The sequence below is a fragment of the Pseudorca crassidens genome, chromosome 17 (genome assembly GCF_039906515.1).
Source record: "Pseudorca crassidens isolate mPseCra1 chromosome 17, mPseCra1.hap1, whole genome shotgun sequence".
In the NCBI taxonomy this organism is placed as follows: domain Eukaryota; kingdom Metazoa; phylum Chordata; class Mammalia; order Artiodactyla; family Delphinidae; genus Pseudorca; species Pseudorca crassidens.
In genome coordinates, this window is record NC_090312.1 from 22,575,775 (window position 1) to 22,592,163 (window position 16,389).

Sequence of the window (16,389 nt, forward strand, 5' to 3'; positions counted from 1 at the left end):
CGTAAAGTCACAATCTGTTCCTGGGAGAACATATTCATTTGCACAATAACCAATTGTAATGTGAAAAAGGAAGGATTATAACATCAGTTGGGCTATGAGTGGCTGGCATGGAAGAAGTCCAGCAAGGCGCAGATCCTGTTTCTGTACATATGTCCTTAATAATAATGAAGAAGTAGGGGGTAAATTATGCCAGAAGGGAGCAGAGTCATTTCTGAATAGCTGGTTTTCTGAGGGAGTACATATGATGTCAGCAATTAATTAAGGCCTCAATTCTGTTTTCCTATAAAAATCCTATTTTAGTTGCGGTATCTTTGATGCATCTGCTGGCATAAGCAGGATACAGGCCATAAATAAAAATTCAAAAATATCTCTTTCTTGTAGAACTTGGAAACAGACATTCTGAAATTGAAGGAAACCTACATAGTATCCAGAAGGATCCCGAGATCCTTTCTAAGATGAAGGGCAGTGAAGTCCATGCTAAATCCAGGCCCTGAGGGATTTGATTGGGAGGGAAGACAACTGTGACCAGAAGCAGGTCCAGGATTTATAACTGGACAATTTCAAATCCACGTTGGATGATACTTCAGTGGCAAAGGCATTTCTGGAAGAAATGTGAAGCAGTGCCCAAAGCGAAGAATTTACCCAATAATGACAGTAAAAACTTTAAAGTTTCAAGATACTGGTAACAGAGGATGGAAGGTTGACAGGACCAGGCATCACAAAGTCCCTTTCTGGCAACTTTACCTAAAATGAGGACCAATGGGTTGTAATTAGAACTCAGGTGTCCTCTTTAAAAAATAAGCAAAGATACATGCAGAACGATAGATTATTTGAGCTGAGAGGGACTTGGTTGCACGTTGAAGCCAACCTCCTGTTTTGTGAGGCAATTGATGTCCAGCGATCACTCAGCTAATTTCTATCATAACCAGGGGCAGAATTATGGTCTTGTAAGAACTTTGTCCATGTCATTTTAACGCCCAGCACTCTCTTTATACATGATCCCAAGAGCATCCTAAATTTTGCTGGGTGAGTCCCAAGGTAGGCGTAAGGAGGAATGGGTATGTTACATGACCACTGTGGAAAATCTGACATGTCAGTGTAAACTACTGGGAAGAGCGAGTAGCCAAAAATCACAAAGAGAGTCCAGACGGCACTGTGGCCAATTCAATCCAGTTTTTCTGGTCAGCTTCGTGATTTGGGGGAAACAAAATAGGGATTTTTGTTTGGAAATGTAGAATGGAGTCGCGAATTTCCTCAAAAGCGGAGGAGGGAGATCCTTCTAAGTCAAGGCAGTAGGAATGAAGGGGAGGGGACCCAGATACCCAGGAAGGGAGTCCAGGAAAAAAGATGGGGAAGCAGGTCCCAGGCCAGCCAGCTGCTCTGGAAGGCAGGTGGTGGCTGCAGTGATGGTGTTAGTGGTGAAAGAGCATTTGAGAAACTCTGGATACCTATGAATCTCAGGAAGAAGGGGGACAGACAGAGTCATCTGGGGGTGGGGTGGGGTGTGGAAGCAGGAGGCGTCCTCTGTTGCTGACAAAGCATCCCAGACTCCAGCCATCACTCATGTCACTGATGGGATATGAATGGGGATATGAACTTGCTTATGGGATACAAACCCAATGATGTCTTACTGATCCAGGGGAGGAAAAGAAAATCAAGTTGTTAGAGGTCAGAATTCTTTTTATTATAAAGTAACTCCTCAAAGGTCCATAAATGAATTCTATTCAGTGAGGGAGACACATCAAGGAAATATAGAGCTGGAAAGCTTCCTTTTTTCTCACTATTAATATTGATACACGCATACATTTTAAAAAATGTGTCTTCTAGTTCCAAGGCCAAACCTAAGGATCAAAAAGTGGGCGGTGGCCCAATTCCTGGAAATCCCCGCCCCTTCCTAAAATAGCTGGAATACTCCTCCCACTCATTAGCCTATGAAATTACCCACCCCTCTAAAAACTGACAACCCCATACCCTGGTGCCGCTGTCATCTTCTGAGATGGCCCACACCCTGTCTATGGAGTGTGTTTCTCTTGAAATAAATCCACTTCTTACCTAAAAAAAAAAAAGAAGTGTCTTCTGATATACTTGCTTCACCATAATAACAAACAATGTTAATATATAATAATAATAATCTGCAGGCATCCATGTATCAAAATTATTTTCAGAGAATATGCTGGTGGAGAGGCTCTCCACAAAAAGTATTAATAATGAAGAGCCTGAGTTCTAGAACTGTGGTTTTTATGAAGATCCTGTTTACTTAAGTTCTAACCTCTGCATAGCTACAGAAAGACTGAGAATTCTCAGCAGTTAGTGTTCTTGGCAATGATCTGGGGAAGTACAAATGCAGTGTGGGTCAGCACAGAAGGTAGACAGGAAGGAGGTAGTGTGGCCAGTAGGCAGCATCCATGAAGGATATAAAGAGAAATATGACCTGGACTCAAAGAGTTGCCACCACCTTATGCTAAGGGCTGATAGTGAAGGCCAATTTTAAGATAAACACATACCTATACTGTATGGTTTCTCTGAAGGATTTGTTAGTATTATTAAACACACATATATAAACAGTTAATTGACTAATAAATAATATTTATTTCTTAAATAGTTTCTTTTTATCTCCTCAGTGAACACTTTTGGTTGTTGACATCAAACTCTGAGTTATAAGAACACCTGTCAAAGGCCTGTTGGAAAGTTCCTTGAAACCAGGTGGATCGGACTGGTCCTTTAGTCCAGTTGTAAATGCCCACTCTGGGCAGACTGAGGAAGCGACCCTCTTACCAGGGTGTGCTTGAACAAGGCCCAGGACATTAAAACAAAAAAAAATCTTGCAATTACACTTTTCTACCACTAGATGATATGCACGTATAAGCAAGATGAAAACCCTCCTACCTTTCCTTTCTGCATCAGTGGCCACAGTGATGATAGGTAAGTTAAGGTATCCAGAATTCAATTCCAGATGTTACTAAGAAAGAGAAACGCAATATGAACATGAAGAACTGCCAGCATTGATTAGGTAATAAGTGTGATCATACCAAATTTATCAAACACTTATCCTTTCATCTAGGGGCCATCAAAGTTTACCACCTGCCTATGGGCCAAATCCAGTTTACCACCTCTCTTTGTAAATAAAGTTTTATTTGAACACAGCCATGCTCATTTGTCTGGGACTGATTTTGCTCCACAATGACAGAGGTGAGTATTGAGACAGAGACTGCCTGACTTGTAAAACTTAAAAATATTTCTATAGGGTCCTTTACAGAGAAGCTTTCCAATGCCTGGTCTAAGCACACATAGGTCATACTAACTCATTTAATCTTTACAAATCTATGGTTGTGGGTATGTGTTATTACAATTTTGTTTTAATTTAAAATTTTTATTGGAGTATAGTTGATTTACAGTGTTGTGTTAGTTTCAGGTGTATAGCGAAGTGAATCAGTTATACATATACATATATCCACTCTTTTTTAGATTCTTTCCCCATATAGGTCATTACAGAGTATTGAATAGAGTTCCCTGTGCTGTACAGTAGGTCCTTATTAGTTCTCTATTTTATACATAGTAGTGTGTATATGTCAATCCCAGTCTCCGAATTTGTCCCTCCCCACCTTACCCCCTGGTAACCATAAGTGTGTTGTCTACATCTGTAACTCTATTTCTGTTTTGTAGATAAGTTCAATTGTACCCTTTTTAGATTCCACATATGAGTGATATTGTATGATATTTGTCTTTCTCTGTCTGACTTACTTCACTCAGTATGACAATCTCTAGGTCCGTCCATGTTGCTGCAAACTATTTGTTTTACAGATAAAGAAAGTGATTAAGGACACAATGAATCTTGGCACATACGTTACATGACTGTAGCAGACATACATGACAAAGGCTGTAAGTATTGATGTACACCATGCTTGATACTCTTGGGTTTGTGTAAACAAGATGAATAGCAGTTGGCTTCAAAGCTGTGGGGAACCTAGAAAGAAGAAATTAAAATTATTGCAAGGTCAGGCCAGCCTTCTGTGTGATCCACAGGTAGAAATGTAGCTGGAATTGAGTAGCTGCCCATGAGCACTTTTTCCCGACATGACACTTACTCGGAACATATTGTAAGAAACTCTTTTGACACAGTAATTCATAAGACTGGAGATGACTCATCAAATGAAAACAGTGCTTAACATGTGATTGAAACATCCGTGGTCAAGTGGAGAGACACAGAAAGAAGGCAGTCAAAGGAAGTCTTCTTCTTAATGTCCTAGTTTTTCCCCAATCAAAGGGGGTCTTTGCTCCTTCAGTGCTGGGTATACTTGGGCCCTCAGGATATCTGCTGGGGATGGTGGAAGCTGGGAGTCGGGCTGGGGAGCAGGGTGGTATCAGCTTTATGATTTCCTAGATTCCTAGTCATCCTCAGGAATGTCTTTCCCAATAGTTTATAATATGCAGTGAAGTATTGGGATAACCCCTGATGGTTCGTTCCACATTTGTGATTACTGAGCTTTCTTTCTTTTTTTCTTTTTCCTCCTGAAGAGTTTAGGTAACTAACTGCCTCAGAGTCATACATCATGAGGCGGAGAGGGGAGAATCAGGAACTGGGTGAACCAACTTAATCCTTTGTCCCACATGAAGAGATGGGACCATATTGCCTAGATTCCAAGGGTTTTCCACATGGACATGCCCCAAGCTCCTTCTCTCCCCTTCCTTTGCTCCAAGAAGACCTCTTCTATTATTCGTCCACATTTTGGTGTCCTCTTTTCTTAGGATAGATACCCCATCATCCCTACAGAAAAGGAAGGTGCACTGGACTGTTCCTTCCACTCAATCTTTGTTGACTCTAAGAAAGGGTTTGGTGTCTCCTTGGGGTGAGCTGGGGGTGTGAGTGGTGGGAGGGTCAGGGAGGGGAGCAGGAAGGAGAAACTCTGAAGCCTGGCAGAGGGAAGTGGGGAAAGAGCAAAGCCTTCTGTATCAGGGAGCTACTGTTTCAGACTCCTAAAGAGTCTGAAATAAACAAAGCTTCTTGTAATAATAATTAATTTTCTTCTAAAGAGCATCTGAGTTACACGAGAAATTTATATTCCTCCTAATAACATAGCTTGGAACCCCTCCCCCTGCCTGTTTTTGTAAAATGATAATCCCAACCTTATTATGCCAATGGAGCATTTGCCCCAGTTTTCCTTACAGAATGAATGTCCCAAGTCCAGCTCTCTTTTCTTTAATGTACAGGTATGTATATATGTAGGTTCAAATGTATGTATGTATTTACGTATTTACAGTTGAATTTTGGTCAGGACAGGGTATGTGGGATAGTGTTAAGCTGAAAATTGATAAAGATAATCTGGGCTTTTGGAATTTAGGAAAAGGGCAAAGGCTGAATGATCAGACACGGTCTTGTGACAGGTAAGTGAGTTAGGTTCTGAGGGAATTTGGATATGTAAAGGAAGGGGCATTTTAGATCATGTGGTGGAGAGACAGGGGTATGGGCTTGAGTGTGGGCACTTTGGGAGAAGATCATTCTGGTAAGGCCTAAACTTAGGAGTTCAGAACTATCAGGTTAAAGTTTGAACTGGATCTCACAGTCCCGGAAAGAACTAGGACTTTTGACTAGAGAATTATCACTGACTATGAACATTTCAAGGGTAAAACCATCATGTTTACCTTTTCTTGTCAATTTTTAGCTAAGTGACCACTGACATGTGGTCAGGTTTCAACCAATTTCAAGTGAATAAATGCACAGCAGTGATATTTTAGGAAAAGTAATCTGGGGACTAGGTATGGGATGGATTGGAGAGGAAAGACAGAAAATAGAGAAAGAACAGGAGTGAGTGCAAAGACATACACATATTACTTTCCTTCACCAAACAGTCCATGTAAAATGATCAAATTTTAAATCTCATTGCTAGTACCACAACTGTAGTTGGAAATGGCTGAACATGAATCAATCATCACAACAGTAACTGTAACCAGAAATAGGAAATGTTTCATAAAAAGTCTATCTGTTTCGCTTTTGACTACGTGGCCATGCCTTACTGTGCCCAGTTTAGGATATTTCACAAATGCATCATGATGAGAAAAATTAATCGGGAAAGTAGATTTTGTGTTTGCCTCAATCACAATCATTTTCTAATTAGTGTGGGGAGTAGCTTATTTAATAAATATTATTTCTTTTTGTTCTTACCATCTTCAGATCTATATCTGAGACAGAAATTTTTTTTTAATTTACTTTTTTATTCAATGAAAGCCAGATAAGAAGAAGGGGTTAAGTCTGAGTTATCAAAATAGGTTTTCTTCAATTCTTAATTCCTTATTCTGCCCCTGGTACTAGTTTGATGTGTTTAACTAGAAGGACTCACTTTCAAAATCTCTGTGTTATTGGGTGGAGAAATAAGGGCCCAAGTCCATCCCCGGTTACGTCAAGTGGTGTCAAATTTGGCTTGCAATTCTCACTTCCTGTTGACTCCAAGAGAAAGGCTGCAGTTGGAGTCTAAAAGTGAAAAACATGAAACTCTGAGACCAGTCTGAATTACTAATCACTACATGTCCTGTTCAGTCTAACCACTTTCCAAGTGATTAAATGAACCGGCCAGGTCAGTGACTCAGCTTCTGAGGGGGTGGCCAGCAGTCCGAGCTGATCTGCACATCCCTGGTTTCACTTCCCAAGGTCTGATCCAGAGCTGCCTCGGAAGGGTGATTTCCCCTTGGAGCTTGTCTCTCTGGGGACAGAAGGACGGACACAGATGATGAAGTGTATAGTCTGCTGGAGAAGGGCCATCTCACCATGAGTCTTTGGCGGGGAAGAGTTGTAAGAATGTCGTCTTTCATCAGCTGGTGTCACTCTTTGGAACCAGTCACAAGTAGCTGGGTGTGGTAGGGCGAAGTTGTCTGAAGTCTGAACGAAGAAAAATATATTGAGTAGGAAACATGAACTTTTTTTCTTTTTTGGCATAAGTGTCAGTAGATACAGTATTCCCTTGTTTGTTTCAGTAACTACCAAAGGTTCTTGAAGACGTCACCCTTTTAGAGTAGTGTATTCATTTGCCTGGTTTTCTAAGTGATTAGCTGAACTTTACTGCTTTTATGAAGTTTAATGTCCAGTTGCCATAAAAAAAGCAGCACATGGTCAGTGGTGGAAATAGGGGTGGGATTGTAAGGGCCACATGGGAGTGCAATTCCAGGAACTCCCGGCCTCCTATGCAAATTAGATTAAGCTGCTCTGCGGCCTGGGCTCCCAGAGCAGAGAATTCCCATTCCCACCTCTTTTTTTTTTTTTAGCATTTTCTCTTGTGGGAATTAATAAATCACTTTCAATTTATTTCAGCTACTGCCTGTTTTAAAAAAGGACATCACAGGCCTCAGTTTGTCCACCTTACTTAAGAAAACTCCTTACCACGTAACCTCTTAAATATTTAAAAAGAAAGAAAAAGATTTTGAGACCCTTAGGAGAAAATACTGTAAGTAAATCAAAGTCCTATTTTCTCAGAAAGAAAGTTGAGTCTTTTGACTGGCTGTTGCCACCATCTTCTTCAGGCAGTTTCCATACTTGGCATAAAACTTTTAGTCGTTTCTCATATTACCTTTGTTTTGATTAGTTAAAGCATGATAACTTGACAACACTCAAATGTGAGAGCTTGAGAGAGGGAGGGTGGCAGGGAGGAAAGAAGCCCTCCAGCCAGCAAAGCTTTCTTTAAAACTTTTTTTTTTAAACATGAATATTTCTCAAATACAGGGACTGAAGGTGAACTTGAAGAATACATGCAAAACCACAACCTAGATTCTCTGAAAGTGGCCATTTCAGAGCTCTCTGGAAGGAATGTGTGAGCCTGTGCACGCCAGAGAGCAAACATGCAAATCAGTTCTTTCCCAGGACACCCCAGCGCTGCTGCTTTATCTGCACAGATGTGCTGTGAGCCTTGCAGATAGCATCTGTTTGTTCTATTTATGGGGGGAAAAAAAGCATGTATTTGTGAGCTCGGCAGGAGCACAACTTTCTTTTTGGATCTTTGATTCCATTAGAATTTTTGAAATTTCACATTTTGGAACAAAAGAATTTGAGTCGTTGGTGATTCTAGGTGCTGTGTAATTCCCTCTCCCGTTTATTTCTTACCTGCTTCTCCTGCCTCCCAATTTCATAGAGTTAAAATCAGGGCAGGGGAGATGAAGAGACTTGCACAAGCACATAGAACAGTTATTCTTAGTTTCATTCATCATTATTGATTTGTTCAGTTATTAACCAGATATTTATTGAGGATCTGTTATATCCCAGGCACTGTGCAACATCCTAGGACCCAGTGGTGAGCAAAAATGTCACTGTACTTGTCCTCATGTATTTTATAGTTTACTGGGGGAAATGTACAGAAATAAGAATAATCACACACCAATATACCTCTTCTTCTGTGACAAGTGCTAATTATTGCCCTAAGAGCCTAAAATAGGCACGTTTGAGATGGTCCAAGAGGTAACAGAAGGTTTCCTTGAAGAAATGATGATGCTTCTTAAGCGACCCCTAAGAAGGATGAGTAGGACCTAAGGAGGCATATAAAGGAAGGGTCTTCCTGGCAGAGGGAAGGTTGAGAAAAGACCCTGCGATGGATGGCAACATGAGAGTATGAGAACCAGAAAGAGGGTCAACGTGGCTGAAGTGAAGAGGGAGGGAGAGCAGGAAGGAGATGGGCTGAGCTCCGAGTCAGAGCCAGACGTCACAGCACACTGTGGCTCATTTTGAGCTTTGATTTAGGAGTATTGGGAAGCCCAAGTAGTGAGCAATGGGAGGAGGGTAAGACTGGATGAGGAAGACCACGGGGGGCTACTGCAGTAGTCCAGGCAACAGGTAACAGAAGTTTGGTCTAAAGTAGTGAGTGGTGGAAGAGAGGGGAAAGGAGTAGATGCATTCAAGAGGTATTTAGAATGTAAAAATGATAAGATATGGGGAGGGAGGGAGTAAGCGGGGGCACGGATGACCCTAGGCTTCTGAGTGGGACAAATGGATGGATGGTGGTATCATTCATCAAGACAAGAAAAGCTAGAAGGTGGGGGTAAAGGCAACATGATGAGTTTATTTTAGGAAGTATTGAAGTTAGATGGTAAGGTATAGGTTGACCATATGGGTCTGGCCCTCAAAGACAAGGTCTGGGCTGGAGATAAAATATTTGTGAATGAGTTGTTTAAAGTTTTGACACTGATGTGATCTATTCCTCTTGAGCATCTTTCCAGAACAACACGTCTGTAAGTAGGGATAAATCAAATGGTTTTGGACACCAGGCTAAGTGAATTGTTGAACAACTTATTTCATATGACAGGGATTTGAAGGACTGTTGGGAGGTAGGTCTAGTGTGGATGAATTAGGAGATGTATGGTTTCAAGTATATCAAAAGCTACCCCCGAGCCCAAATACCCATCATTTTCCCCTTGATCTGTCAGAGGGCCTAATATCGCTAGCGATCATGTTACTCTTTAAGGAATTCTCATCTTATTTGGCTTAGAGTGATAAAACTTTAGTAAAAGTTGTCTACACCAAACTTCTCACTCAGAATGAGGCTGCTTTACAAAATCTCTGGACGTAGGGCCTCAGCTTGAACATGTATGTCTGTGGTAGGGAATCCAGTATTTGGCAAGACAGTGCAGATTTTTAGTTCTGTTCCAAAAATTCTTCCCTGTATTGATCTTCTCATCTGGCACGACACAGAACAGTTCTCCTTCTTTTCCACAGAGCAGACCATCAACTGGTGTTAGCCCATCAGTCATCACTATTCTCAGCTCAGCTGCCAGGAGATGAATGAATTAGATTCAACTGTCACTGAAGCCCTTCGATAGACATCACCTCACTCAGAGGTCACAGCAACCCTTCGAGGTATGTATTATTCCTCTAGAAAGAGAGGAGGAAACTGATTCTCAGAGTTAAATGACTTACCCAGTGATGTCACACGGGTTAAGAGCGGAGCCAGGTTTCAAATCCAAATATTCTGACTCCCAGTCCAGAGCCCTGTGCAAGCTGCCTCGATAATTTGGGTTTGGGCTCTGTGCTGACTTCTAAAGGTGACATATCAGGAAGGACCAGTGACTGATCAGCTGATAGTGCTGAGGGGGTGCTCACCCACCTGACCCTTGTGGACTGAATGATGCCTGCCCGGCACTTGACCTTATAACCTTGTATCTCTCTAAGAACTGGATAGAACACTCATCTTCACATTTTTTTTTTCAGATTTCACTCCCTATTAGTTAAAAACAATGAGCATGTATCCCAAATATATTTATATGTGTATCTTTGGATTCAGTACAAATGTGAATATAATTTTGTGTGTGTGTGTGTGGTACGCGGGCCTCTCACTGGTGTGGCCTCTCCCGTCGCGGAGCACAGGCTCCGGACGTGCAGGCCCAGCGGCCATGGCTCATGGGCCCAGCCGCTCCGCGGCATGTGGGATCCTCCCGGACCGGGGCACAAACCCACGTCCCCTGCATCGGCAGGTGGACGCCCAACCACTGCACCACCAGGGAAGCCCTATAACTATTTTTTAAAATTAATTTTTATTGGAGTGTAGTTGCTTTACAGTGTTGCATTAGTTTCTAGTGCACAGCAAAATAAATCAGCCATACATATACATATATCCCCTCCCTTTTGGATTTCCCTCCTATTTAGGAAACCACAGTGCATTAAGTAGAGTTCCCTGTGCTATACAGTATGTTCCCCTCAGTTGTCTATTTTATACATAGTATCAAATATAAGTTTAAAAAAACATAAAAATATAAATGGAAGTCATAATATTTTCTTTTTTCACCCCAGTGAATCATCTTCATGGATCATCTCTGTCTGCTCCCCCTGGAGGGACCACTGAAATGGAGTCGGGGGACAGGACAGGAGAAGAGCCCAGTGTGACAGGCCATGGCTAGTTGGAGTACACCACCTGGGGAATGTCTGGAAACATTTCAGGTGTGCTGACGGTGAGCTTTCCTCTCTGTGCTGCCCAGCTTCAGCTCGGTTTCTGCTAAGATCTCTCTGGAGGTTCACAGGGGGTGAAGGGCTCATTGCCCCGGTCTGAGTTGTTTGTCCTTGGCTTTAATTGCCACTTGTGTCCTGAGCTATGCGGTAATAGCACTAACATTAGCATTTGTTGACCGCTTACTAGGTGCCACTGTGTGAAGAGATTTACGCACATTACCTCATTGATCTTGTTACAACCCTGTGAAGTTTTGCTATCCTCGTTTCACAAATGGGAAAACTGAGGTGTGGAAAGCTGTGACTTACCCACAGGGGTATGTCTAATCAGTGACCCAGCTGGGATTTGAACCCAAGTCTGTTCTCCACCAAATCATTCATTCTTATCTGCCGTTCTGTACTGCCAGTAGGATTAGGGTTGAGATTCCTGATGGTGACCTGGAAGGATTTCCAGCACTAAAAATGACTCAAATGGGAAGACTCATCGGTTGCACAGACCAAAAGGTTGGGCTCCCATCAGGTGTGGATAAATGAGAGGAAGCCGTCAGCTTTACGGAAGTGCAAATGTGCCAGTGCAGTTACAAATGAACGTCTCCAGTCAAATCTCAGTCCTTTGTTTCGAGATAATCTGGCTCTCATTGTAACCCCCAGCTTCAGGTAGCAAATATATGCTGAATACTTTTCTGGATGAGACCGCTGGAGGCTGTAGTTGTTGTTTAAGGCACCTGAGTTCCATTACAGACTATACATGGTTTAACCTTACATTTCAGTGTTTGAATGTGTGTGAGAGAGGTGTCAAGGGGTCCAGGAGTTTTCTTCATTATCTACCAGAAGGCTTCAGCCTAGTCGAGTCAGGTAGACATGGGTTCGAATCCTCACTCTGGTATATATAAGCCGCGAGAACTTTGGCAAATTATCATTCTTCCAGTCTTAATTTCTTCACCTTTAAAGAGGAGATGATAGTACCTGCTTCAACGTGGTGCTGTGAGGATTAAATCCTATACATACGCAGTGCTTGGAGCACCGTAAGTGCTCAAAAATTGGTAGCAGGTATTGTTCTCGGTGACCCTGCTTTGTCTAAGAAGAAGCACTGATGGATTGTTGGTGGCGTGAAGTCCATGTCCTCTGCTGTGTTGGTGATGTCCTAATTGAAAATGAAAAGGAATTTTTTTCTGAATCTCCTCAGCATCTTGCTGCCACAGAAAAAGAAATCTGTTTCCACAAAGAGAAGCAAGAGCTGGAGACACTGGAAGTTTATGGACTGGAGAAGGCGGCTCCGAGAAGAAGAGCATTCTGGCGCTCAGCGACGCTCTCCTGAGCCGCCCAGATGTGGGCCAGATGCTGCAAATCTGTAGAGACACGTCGGGCTCAGTGACTTGTGCCATGACTTTCATCCACGTGGGCATGGAGGATATTGACTGATCTCACTCCGATTATTAAGAGTGACTTCAGGGCTCTGGAAACATGGGTGTAGGAGGCTGGGACTTGAGGGGTAGTCTTGACAATCCTCCCAGTTGAGCAGAAGGGTTTCTGGAGCTGACAGCCCTGCTCTGGGGATACATGTCTACTTCACATGCCTCACCCCACACCACCCATAGAAGAGGGCTCAGCAGGAAACACTGAGGGTACTTCAATGGGAAGTGATTTGCAATTTCTACCTTTGCAGAAATCATCTCTAGTGACTTTTATTTGGTGTTATTAAAGATGATTTTGATGTGATATTAACTATAGTGATTCTTCCTATAATCACTTTCTCTTTAATCAGCCTGTATGGCCCCTTTTCTAGCTGGAATTTCACTACACTGCTCAGCCTTCCATTCCATGCTTTTTAAAAAATATGAATACTTTATTTATTTGTGTAATTCAACTATAGTTGATTTACGATATTATGTTAGTTTCAAGTATATAGCATAGTGATTCAGTGTTTGGCAGATTATACTCCATTATAGGTTATTACAAAATAATGGCTATAATTCTCTGTACTATATAGTATACCCTTGTTGTTTATCTATTTTATATATAGTAGTTTGTATCTGTTTATCCCATACTCCTAATTTGCCCCTCCCCCTTCCTTCTCCCCTTTGGTAAACACAAGTTTTTTTTCTATATCTGTAATTCTGTTTCTGTTTTGCATATATATTCATTTGTATTACTCTTTAGATTCCACATATAAGTGATAATATCCAGTATTTGTCTTTGTCTAACATTTCACTAAGCATAATATTTTCTAGGTCCATCCACGTTGCTGCAAATGGCATTATTTCATTCTTTTTAATGGCTGAGTAATATTCCATTGTATATATATACTAAATTTTTGTTTTGATAAGCGTATTTTGTTCTTCTAAATGGATAAGGATGGTGAAATTTTCTCTTTTTATGTTTGGCTTTAGTAGAGGCACATTAATATACCTCTTTTTAACTAAGGGCTAAATGCAAGAGCTGAAACCTGGACACAAAACAAAGAGTTGATCGTAACTGCTTCCCTGCCTTCAGTTTTGCCCTCTCTGTTCCCTGGCCAGTTCTCTCTACTGCAGCCATAGTGACATTTCTACTTTCATCCCTACTGTGTTCATTAATTATTGCTGCTGTAACAAATTACCACAGACTCAGTGGTTTAAGAGAGCACACATTTATTCTCTCACAGGTTTGTAGGTCAGAAGTCTGACATGAGTCTCAGTGGGCTAAAATCACGGTGTTTGCTGGGCTATGTTCCTTTCTGGAAGCTCTAGGGGAGAATCCTTTTCTTTGCCATTTGCAGCTTCTAGTGCTTATTCTTTGGCTCATAACCCCTTCTTGCATCTTCAAAGCCGGCAATGTTGCATCTCTCTGGCCATGCTTTCATGTTCCCATCTCCCTCTGCCCAGAGCTGGGAAAGGATCTCTGTTTTTAAGGTTCTATATGATCAGATTGACCCATCCAGTTAATCCAGGATAACCTTCCACCTCAAGGTCTTTAACTTAATAACATCTGGAAAGATAACTTTGCCATGTAAGGTGACATATTCACAGGTTCCTGGGATTAGGATGTGATACATTTGGGTGTTATTCTACCTATGATACCTACCAGTCTACTCCAAGCACATCATCTCTCTCCTGGACAACTGCAACTGCTTCTTAAATGGTTTTGCTCTGTACAACCTGTTTTGCACCTTCACCTTTTGTTATTTCTCTTCCCATTCACTCTGATATAAAACCATACTGGCCTCCTTGCTGTTCCTTGAACACAGCAAGCACAATTCTGCCCCAGGGCCTTTGCACTTGCTTTTCTCTCTGTCACAAAGACATTTTCATGACTGCCTCCCTCAGGATTCTGTTCAAATGTCACCTCTTTGGGCGGGGGGGGGGGGGGGGTCTTTTCCTGGACAACTTATATAAGTGAGCATCCTTTCCCCCCACTTTCATCAGACTATTCTTTGTCTCATGTTCTAACCTATTGACTCATGACAGATGATATATTTATTTTTTTCTCTTTTCCTTCAAGTCTTTATTTCACTTTTATATTGAAAGATAGTTTCACTGATTATGGAGTTCTAGGTTGACAGTTTTTTTTCCAATATTTTATAGATATAAGTACACTGTTTTCTGGATCGTATTATTTCCGATGAGAAGTCTGTTATTTTTAATTTTCTTCCTCCCAATATAATTTTATGCTTCTGTGATTTTCTCTTTGGTATTAATTTTCAGAGATTTAATTATCATTTGCCTTGATGTGGCTTTATGTTTCTTTTGCTTGAAGTCACTCAGTTGCTTGGGTCTGTGGGTTTATAGTTTTCATCAAAGTCTGCCATTATTTCTTCAAATATTTTTACTGCCTCCCCCTTCTGAGATTCCAATTATACATATGTTAGTTCACTTAATATTATATCACAGTTCCCTGTTCAAGGAAAGTTCCCTGTTCCTTTCCCCCATAGTATCTTTTCTCTTTTATTTCATGTTGTATAGTTTTATGGCTCTATTTTATATCCTCTACTTCTGCCATATCTAATCTGCTGTTAATCCCACCTGGGGTATTTCTCAACTCAGATATTGCTATTTTTATTTCTATAAGTTTCATTTGTATCTTTTCATATTTTCCACACCATCCTGATCATACTTAGATTTTCTCTACTTTTTTAAACATAAGGAGTCCATTTATTATAGTTGATTAGCCTCCTTGATTTTTACTAAGTCTATCATTTGTCATTTCTGGGTCTGTTTATATTGATTGATATACCTCCTCATTATGAGTCATATTTTTTTGTTTCTTTGCATGCCTAGTAATTTTTTGATTAGTAGATTTTGTGAATTTTATGTTGTTAGCTGCTGGATTTTTTTATCCCTTTAAATAATTTGAGACTTCTTTCTAGGACACAGTTATTTGTTGACAGTTTTGTTATGGGAAACCTAGAGCAGCCTTTAGTCTAGGGTTAATTTGGCCCTACTCCTGAGAAAATATTCTCTAAGGACTCTATTTAATGCCATGTGTGTTAGGAGTTCTTTCTATTCTGACTGGTGAAAGTAGTAACTCTTTTTCACACTGTATTTTCCCTGAAGATTATTTTAAATGCTCCCTTTCTTTCTTTGGCCTTTATAGTTTTCTCACACATATGTACTAATCAGTAGCTAGCCAAAGACTCCAGGGTCACTCTCTGCCACTGTCCAGAGCTTTTTGAGTGAAGCTCTCCCCTCCCTAGTACTCTGTATCCAGAATACACCATTTCTCTCCACCTTGGGCTCTCTGAATCCCAAACTCTATCTATTCAACTCAGGGAGACTGCTCAGCTCTGTCTGGGTGCCCAGTCCCTATGCTGTGGCCAGTATGTGCTCCCCAGGTATTAAGATGGGTCACCTGTAGGGCTTATCTTATTTGTTTCACTTCTCTCAGACATGACTATCCTATAATACCAGTTGTCCAGTTTCTGAAAACTGTTGATTCTCCTATTTTATCTGATTTTTTAGTTGTTTAAGCTGTTTAATTTTTTTTGTCTATTTATTTATTTAATTTTATTTTTTTATACAGCAGGTTCTTATTAGTTATCTATTTTATACATATTAGTGTATACATGTCAATCCCAATCTCCCAGTTCATCTCACCCGACCCCCCCCAACTTTCCCCCCTTGGTGTCCATACATTTGTTCTCTACGTCTGTGTCTCTATTTCTGCCTTGCAAACTGGTTCATTTGTACCATTATTATAGATTCAACATATATGCATTAACGTACGGTATTGGTTTTTATCTTTCTGACATACTTCACTCTGTATGGCAGTCTCTAGGCCCATCCACGTCTCTACAAAAGACCCAACTTCATTCCTTTTATGGCTGAGTAATATTCCATTGTATATATGTATCACGTCTTCTTTATCCATTTGTCTGTTGATGGGCATTTACGTTGCTTCCATGACCTGACTATTGTAAATAGTGCTGCAATGAACATTGGGGTGCATGTGTCTTTTTGAATTATGGTTTTATCTGGGGGTATGCCCAGTAGTGGGATTGC

General features: G+C 41.0%; 1 long non-coding RNA gene across 2 annotated transcripts; it reads left to right on the forward strand.

The window, feature by feature from the left end:
• The first annotated feature begins 587 nt into the window (after positions 1 to 587).
• On the forward strand, positions 588 to 13,177 carry LOC137209951 (uncharacterized). 2 transcript variants are annotated; one of them, XR_010936200.1, is made up of 6 exons: positions 588 to 3,189; positions 3,802 to 3,879; positions 4,747 to 4,829; positions 9,689 to 9,829; positions 10,760 to 10,917; positions 12,099 to 13,177. It is a non-coding gene; the product is annotated as an uncharacterized lncRNA (long non-coding RNA). The 2 variants fall into 2 exon arrangements; XR_010936201.1 differs by lacking the exon at positions 4,747 to 4,829 and having other exon boundaries at positions 12,099 to 13,176.
• Positions 13,178 to 16,389: the final 3,212 nt, after the last annotated feature.